Source organism: Rhipicephalus sanguineus, chromosome 5 (assembly GCF_013339695.2).
Source record: "Rhipicephalus sanguineus isolate Rsan-2018 chromosome 5, BIME_Rsan_1.4, whole genome shotgun sequence".
NCBI lineage: Eukaryota > Metazoa > Arthropoda > Arachnida > Ixodida > Ixodidae > Rhipicephalus > Rhipicephalus sanguineus.
The window spans coordinates 181,070,238-181,077,402 of NC_051180.1; the positions used below are offsets into that span (position 1 = coordinate 181,070,238).

Consider the following 7,165-nt stretch of genomic DNA (forward strand, 5'->3'; position numbering starts at 1 on the left):
TCGAAAATTTATTGCCGCCTTGGTTCTTTTTTCAGCTCGTTTCCAAAGCGGCAGCTGTATATCGCCCGCGACTCACGCGCATGCAGCGGATTCCATGCGTAGCACCATAATGGCATCGCGCGTCGCGCCATCTATCGTACACGCTACGAAACAACATTCCCGGGCTGCCATGCCAGCAGACGCTATAGAGCAAACACGGAACTCCGGAAAGTCAGCCCGTCGGAAAGCGTGTTTCGCGTTTTTTCTAGCCTGGAAATTTTCGCCGTTTTTATTGGAACATCAAGAACACCTTGCTCATGCAAGTCCACAATGTATACACTACGTGCTGAGCGGGCTTAGGAAGCAACCTTGTCAGGTACGTACGCTGTTACATTTGTAAATAACACGTCCTCGCGGTAGTACGCGTGAGCCGTGATTGCAGTGCAGCTCGCGAATGAGTGAAACGACGCTTTGTTGCCGCATATTACAAGTTGGGCACAAAGTTTTGTCAAAAGTCATCATTTCAACATCCACCGCGTAATAATTAGAGTACGCTTTGCGCGTTGTTTCGCAGAACGTAATGTTTGTTCCACGAGCGCTCTTACAATAATGCGTCTTGCTCACAAAAGCGTGCTATCAGAGAGTATCACCTGCAGTGTCGTTCATCGATCCCTTTTGGAAGCTATCTGCGCGATTTTAATCCTGTAACGATGATGCTTTACACGCGAAACTGTGCTACTCTTAGTTGAGCCGATATTGAAATGGGCGGAATCCAGCTGTCTCTTATTAAATATGTGCTGTGTAAAGATGCTAAAAATTTATCTGCTTGAGCTAGCGCTACGCCTGCGACGTAAAGGACACTGGCGCGAGTATTGTTTACTTACGTGCCAATATATGTATTATGTGCAGCTGGATGCCCCGCGTCCAAATAAATTTCGGAATATCAAACTCAGAAATGAACGCACGAAATTCTGGCCAGCTGTTGAGGAACACCGTACCATTTATTGCCTTTTAAAGACGAAAGCTTGTAATCTTGAAGGCGTGGATACCATCAAAAGCACTAAAACTTGGTACTACTTTGAAAGTGGCAAATCATGCTGATTATTTGTGCTTGAAAGCATTACCTTGCACTACATTTTCGTCAATAGAAACGCTGAAAGATATCAGGTGCATCCCCACACAAAGCTTGCATCTGCCTTCAACCCATATGCGTGTCACGCAAATTAGATTCGGAAAATGGAATAGGTGGGCATCACACTATATAAAACACGCAGTCAGTGTACTTACTCGCGCATTTTCACTCGGCTCCTAGTGTTTCTGCTTCAATTACACTTATCCACTCGCGGCGAAGCTGAAAACACCGCACCGGCACTATTCCCGTGGAGCGTCGTGATCGTCGCAGACAGCGCTGAGTAATACCATCCTGTTGCGCTGCTTGTTTTGGCACCCAAATACGACGCAGTAGTGCCCAGGCGAGCTCTTATACGCGGAAGCTGCCTGAACGGGTACTTTTTCGCACTTTAAAGCCTCAGAACTGCAGCTTGCCCTGTTTACTTGGCGCAACCCATGCGCTCCGTGGCAGCCCAGCGTCCTGGTGCGAGAGTGTTCGCTCGGCTCGCCTGCAGCCTGGGTGCGAGATAGGCGTGCTCTGGTGTATATATTACGCGCCGAACGCATCACATTATTACGAGGCACGCCGAGGTGGGGGACTTCGGGTTCTTTAACGTGTACGTAAATCTAAGTACGCCGGTGTTACTGCATTACGCTCCCATCGAAATGCAGCTGCCGTATGCGTGAATCGAACCCATGACCACGATCTTAGCAGCGCAACACTTCAGCCTGCTAAGCAATCACGACGTGTCGCATGCAAGGCCAATATAAACGCTCAGTGCAAACATGCAGCTTAATTCTGTTTACAGGGAGCCGCGACGAGAAATGTACCGCAATCAGCTGAATTAAACACTTAGTACTCACGGTACGTTATTTAAACTGCGGTGTAATAAGCCCACATGCTCCTCTGCAGTCACATTACAAATGGTTGACTCGGAAAGCCAGCGCGCAATCTCGAAACGTACAGCGGCTGTTTATTTGTTGTAGCTTCGGTTCACAAATGCACTTCCCTTTCAAATGAGCACGATCATCGCGTTTCTCCCCGTTAATAGCTCGCAATACTGTGTACGACAAAAATTGCTCCAAGGTAACAAGACCGCGAAAGCATCGCATGCCATAATCCACTCTTGACGCCTCTGCTCCTCGCACTGCTTGCATTGGAAACGGTAGAACATGACGGGAAGTCTTCGGCTCTTCGTCATTTTTAAACTTTTGTGACAGTTCACAATGCAGCAGGACTGCGTGCCTGCTTTCGAGTACGACGAAGGAACGGCCCCCATAGCGTGAAAAATGCGAGATAAAAGCCCCGGGGAGCACGTTCTCCGCACGCGCAATGGGAAAACCAAGCAAGAGCGACCCGTCCGAGCTACCGGAGGTTTCCTCTCTCTCCGCTGGGGCGGTGGACGGCGCTGCGCAAACTTGAGCGTTGGAGGCCTATATAAATAGCTCGCCGTTATTTCGGCGGCGCATGCATGGGGCATGGTTGAGTTGTCTAATTAATGCAGCGGGTGGGGAGCGAGGGGTCGATGGTTCGAATCCCCGGTCGGGTGCTTAGGAACTTTTTTCTTCTGCTTTATTTTTCTTTGTGCCTTTTTTTATATATATACATACATATACATATGCGTGGCATGACGGAGACATCGACGGTGACGGCAAAAATCAGCCGAGAGTGTCCGTATAATTGCTATCGCAATAAAAAGAGCGCTTGCGGAAAGTGTCGCACTAGGATGTACACAACCCAGATTGCAACGGAACGAGAGCAGAAACCCTCCACTTCGCTGTCAACGTACGACCTTAAGAAGAAGAAAGCTTGTAGTGGGCCAACTTGCCACTCATATGAACACTTCCGCGTTGTGCAATAAACATTCAGTTTGGACTACAGCTCCGTCCGTGTACGCTTCTTTGTTTTATGTATCATTTCCCGCTCTAGTCACATTGTTACCGGGTGAATCAGGGTCAACCAGCCTGTCTTTCAGTGGCCATATTTTAGGATTTTTTCTGTGGACGTTAGTTAGGCTTCATATGGCATTACGTTTTACTCAAGGTTGATCAATCTGCATCCGCTGTCAAAATTAATTCGCACTCCTCAACTACGAAGGCCTCATAATGGCATCGTGGTTTTGGCATGTAAAAAGTTAAATTTTAAGGTCTCGTGAAAAGAAATACTGATTCCTTGTTGTTTCTTTTAAATTATTTATCATTTCCAGTCATATTCCTCCCTGGTCTTTCTGTTTTGTTCTTCTTACATAGCACTCACGTTATCTTTTTTTTTTCGTTAATAGTACCCTTCTACTTCTTACTAGCATTCATAGAGTTACATTAGGTACACGACCGTGCAGTTGCAAACAATGACAACTTCAAGAAATAACTCAGTGCAGCTGGCTATGGAGCAACAGGCCCACTGAAAAAGGATACCCGCGAGACAAAACCATCACTTGTGGCTAGGTCAGGCACAAAATAAAATAGCCTCAGATGGAGGAGAAAATCGCTATCCGCAACAGGGCCAGCCTCCGCCACGAGAACCTCATAACAGAACAATTCATTTGTTACCGCTCCCCTGCCACAGAATCCTGCCCTTCTGCAGTGCTTCCTTGTTCCATGAAGGCCGTTGCCCCAGAAGGTCCGCGTTGGAGGGGTCTGCGTCCGGATCCCTCGGCGATTTCCCCGAGGAACCCTCCAACCCTGTGCGATACTCGGCTGACCACACCGAAATCAGTGGCGCGTAAACGGCGGAAGCCACTGAGCTTAATGAACGCCAGGACCAGGACAGCGTTGGTGGGGGCAAGGCCTCTCTTGAGCGATGTCTAGTGGAGCTGTGGTGTCACTTTTCCCCGCTGCGTTACGAGCGGTGGTCCACCATAAGAGCTCGCCCCCCCCCCCTTCTCTTTCGAATGGGCGCATTACGCTGCTGTCGAGAGGGTAGGTAAACTTTAATGGCGTTCCTGCGCGTCACTTCTTTCACAACCTGTTCCATGCAAATTTGTATACCATGCATGCTAGTCGATGCTTATAGTCGAAGCTTCGTCTGTATAGAATTTGCGTGTAACGTCAGTGTAGGCTTCTCAGAGCCATTATAAGAATAAAAGGCGGGAGACTGCTTTCTCTGTATTTCGCACGAGTGGTTTTTAATGGCTTTTCTAAAACAAACTTCGCATAAAAATTGATTTTGTGAGATTGTATATATATATATATATATATATATATATATATATATATATATATATATATAAAGGAAAGTAGATGATTTTTCAAGGGCTCGTTTATCTTTGTTAGACACAATATTAATGAGAACCAACAGACAATAACGCCAAGGAAAGTACAGGGGGTGTTATCTGTAGTATTTAGAATATAAATGTGAAGAAAGTAAAGTGGACGAAAAGATGACTTGCCGCCGGCAGGGACCGAACCTGCGACCTTCGAATAAAGCGTCCGATGCTCTACCACTGAGCTACGGCGGCGGTCATCCTCCCGTCCACTTTCTGGGGTATATATGTTGATTTAAACCTAGGAGTGTTAGTCAGCGCCATCCGCAGCCAAGGCGGCGAGTGTGGAACACTCTTTTTTTGCCTGTTGGCGTCACGTAGCACGTGATCTTTTTACGAGCTGGCAGCTGACCAATAATTCCTCGCATACTACCTGAAGGCATTAAGTCTGCCAGGACGAGACCCTCGCTATGAATGAAGGAAAGTAGATGATTTTTCAAGGGCTCGTTTATCTTTGTTAGACACAATATTAATGAGAACCAACAGACAATAACGCCAAGGAAAGTACAGGGGGTGTTATCTGTAGTATTTAGAATATAAATGTGAAGAAAGAAAAGTGGACGAAAAGATGACTTGCCGCCGGCAGGGACCGAACCTGCGACCTTCGAATAAAGCGTCCGATGCTCTACCACTGAGCTACGGCGGCGGTCATCCTCCCGTCCACTTTCTGGGGTATATATGTTGATTTAAACCTAGGAGTGTTAGTCAGCGCCATCCGCAGCCAAGGCGGCGAGCGTGGAACACTCTTTTTTTGCCTGTTGGCGTCACGTAGCACGTGATCTTTTTACGAGCTGGCAGCTGACCAATAATTCCTCGCATACTACCTGAAGGCATTAAGTCTGCCAGGACGAGACCCTCGCTATGAATGAAGGAAAGTAGATGATTTTTCAAGGGCTCGTTTATCTTTGTTAGACACAATATTAATGAGAACCAACAGACAATAACGCCAAGGAAAGTACAGGGGGTGTTATCTGTAGTATTTAGAATATAAATGTGAAGAAAGTAAAGTGGACGAAAAGATGACTTGCCGCCGGCAGGGACCGAACCTGCGACCTTCGAAAAGAGCGTCCGATGCTCTACCACTGAGCTACGGCGGCGGTCATCCTCCCGTCCACTTTCTGGGGTATATATGTTGATTTAAACCTAGGAGTGTTAGTCAGCGCCATCCGCAGCCAAGGCGGCGAGTGTGGAACACTCTTTTTTTGCCTGTTGGCGTCACGTAGCACGTGATCTTTTTACGAGCTGGCAGCTGACCAATAATTCCTCGCATACTACCTGAAGGCATTAAGTCTGCCAGGACGAGTATTATTGTATATATATATATATATATATATATATATATATTTTTTTTTTTTACTGTTAAATTGTTTCATGGTGTTGCAAGCAAGCAGATTTCCAATGAACATGTAAAATGCATACAACTAGCGAGTTTTACACCTAAGACACCATATATACAATCGAACGCATTTGAAGCACAAAGGACCTCAAACGAAGCTACAGCGTGTTCTGTCAGCGAGTCCGTGCTAAAGCGCAGAAATATGGCCGTGCTGCCGATATTTTCGAGCTGCTTGAGTGGCTGCATCGACAACTTTCTAAGAGATATCGTACTGCAGTATATTTTATTATTATTTTCTTGTAGGTGAAATAAAAAAGGTCAGACTTTATTTTCTGACCAGTGTCCATTTCTATAAAACCGTAGGTGATGAATGCGCTCACAGGCTGCATTGTCACAGACTACATTGTAACTGATGACGGTTACTCAAAAACCTCTAATTGAAAGCGTGGATACATGCTTAAGAAACTATTAGTGCTACGAATTTACTATCCGTCGACAATTTGATTAAAGAAAGCTTCTCTTTCAAGCCAGAAACTGAAAAGTAGGGGGCACATTATTCAGGTAGTGTTTGCGGTTTATTTTATAAAGTGTATGAGCTATGTGTTGAACTTAAGGTTGACAAAGTAACTTGAAAATTATTTTCCTATACGCACAGTGTAAGCATTTCATCGGTCATACGACATCATTCTTTGATGATATTGCGGTGCTGTTTACGCCATGGGTTGCGCTAATAAGCGCCATGACACGGCTTTGATTTCCGGCCACGGCTTTCACATTTCGGTAAGGGGTGAAATGCGAAAACACTTGTGTGTTTATATAGGCGCACGTTACAGTACTTTAGGTGATGAAAATTGGTCCGGAGTCTCTTACTACGGCGTGTTTCATACTTATATCATAGCTTTGGCGAATAAAACCTCGTGAATAATCAGTGACATCACTTTATGTCCATCAACACAATATGCTCGTTATAAAAATATTTCGGTTCATAAACTTTTTTCTTTGTATTTTTAGCAGTGACCATCTAAAGAGAGGAAAAGGCAGAAGAGTTCCCCACGTTGTACATATGAAATGTAAAAACATCTACATATACGCACCGCTACACTGTGAATGGTTCAGTAACCTTGACTGGGTCGTGCAGTTAATAGCCTCTTAAAAGAAATCATTGTATCGGTAAAAGGTGAAGCGGTATGAGCCTTTGGACAGAAGATGAAGAAGCACGAGAGCCGGGGCAGGAAAGAAAAGGAGGATGAAGTTAAAAAATAAAGCAGATTAAGATGGACGCCAGTTCCATACTGAAGCTTTAATGCTGTTCTGTTCTCTTAAGTAGGAACACTACATTATTTTGGCGCAGCCGGCCATCGAAGCCATCATGCGGGTGACGTTCTTCATTGACGAGACCTCCGCGGATAAGATCATCTTTTCGAAGTACCAAGTTCAAGATGAAGCAGCGGTAGACCTACCTCGTTCACTTTGTTCA

The 7,165-nt window shown here is 45.6% G+C and overlaps 3 non-coding genes across 3 annotated transcripts; all 3 read right to left on the bottom strand.

Annotated features, from left to right (window-relative positions):
• Window positions 1-4,475: 4,475 nt before the first annotated feature.
• Trnak-cuu (transfer RNA lysine (anticodon CUU)) lies at window positions 4,476-4,547 on the bottom strand. Its single transcript has one exon. It is a non-coding gene; the product is annotated as a tRNA-Lys (tRNA).
• Window positions 4,548-4,926: 379 nt separating this feature from the next.
• On the bottom strand, window positions 4,927-4,998 carry Trnak-cuu (transfer RNA lysine (anticodon CUU)). The gene has a single exon. It is a non-coding gene; the product is annotated as a tRNA-Lys (tRNA).
• A 379-nt stretch (window positions 4,999-5,377) lies between these two features.
• Trnae-cuc (transfer RNA glutamic acid (anticodon CUC)) lies at window positions 5,378-5,449 on the bottom strand. Its single transcript has one exon. It is a non-coding gene; the product is annotated as a tRNA-Glu (tRNA).
• Between the last annotated feature and the right edge of the window lie 1,716 nt (window positions 5,450-7,165).